The sequence below is a fragment of the Silene latifolia genome, chromosome 6 (assembly GCF_048544455.1).
Source record: "Silene latifolia isolate original U9 population chromosome 6, ASM4854445v1, whole genome shotgun sequence".
Taxonomy (NCBI): Eukaryota; Viridiplantae; Streptophyta; class Magnoliopsida; order Caryophyllales; family Caryophyllaceae; genus Silene; species Silene latifolia.
This window is the reverse complement of record NC_133531.1, coordinates 62,454,832-62,455,755: the sequence shown is the minus strand read 5'-3', so window position 1 is coordinate 62,455,755 and position 924 is coordinate 62,454,832. Positions and strand designations below refer to the sequence as shown.

The 924-nt window shown below is 42.0% G+C and overlaps 1 non-coding gene across 1 annotated transcript; it reads right to left on the bottom strand.

Moving 5' to 3' along the window:
• Positions 1 to 311: 311 nt before the first annotated feature.
• On the bottom strand, positions 312 to 418 carry LOC141589070 (small nucleolar RNA R71). The gene has a single exon (XR_012520025.1). It is a non-coding gene; the product is annotated as a small nucleolar RNA R71 (small nucleolar RNA).
• Positions 419 to 924: the final 506 nt, after the last annotated feature.

Sequence of the window (924 nt, the reverse complement as noted above, 5' to 3'; positions counted from 1 at the left end):
CACCGCAACATCTCACCGGAAATTTTATTGCCAAGTCCGCCTTCATCCAATTAGTTGAGATGAGCCAATTCGGGGGGATGCCTAGTGAGGACCCTCATTCTCATATGAAAACCTTTTGCGATTATTGTGATGCTATCTCTCAAACGGGCGTGACTCAAGACCAAATTAGATGGGTCTTATTTCCTTTTTCCTTAATCGGCACCGCGAAGCAATGGTTGAAGGGCCTTGATAAGGCCACCCTTGGAATAGATTCTTGGAAGAAGTTGGCTCTAGCTTTATACAAAAAATTCTACCCACCGGAAAAGACTAACATGCTAAGAGCTCAAATTACGGGTTTTAAGCAAATGGATGGAGAGTCTTTGTATGAAGCTTGGGAGCGGTTCAAGGGAATTTGTCGCTCATGTCCTCACCATGGACTTAGCGAATGGTTTTTGGTGCAACAATTTTGGAATGGTTTATATGAAGATTCTAGGAACATTCTCAATATGGGATCAAATGGAATGTTCACCGAAGTTGATGACAATCAAACATGGAACAAGATTGAGGAAATGGCGGTCCATAACTAACAATATAGTAGACCTCGCAAGGCTACTAGAGGAGGAAAGCATGAAGTGGACTCCGTAACTCAATTGGGTGCTCAACTTAGTGCTCACATTGACACAATCAACTTGAAGTTTGAACAAGCTATGGCTAGACTTGAGGAAAACTCAAAATCATCAAAGCATCATGTTAATGCCATGACGGCATCCTCATCAATCCCAAGTGGGATATGTGAGAATTGTGGAACTTTGGGACATGACCAAGGACAATGTAGGGGAACAAATGAACAAGTGAATGCTTTCCAAGCATACAAGAGTGGTACCCCTTATTCCAACTTTTACAATGAAAACACCAAATTCCATCCAAATCTCTCATACAAAAGCC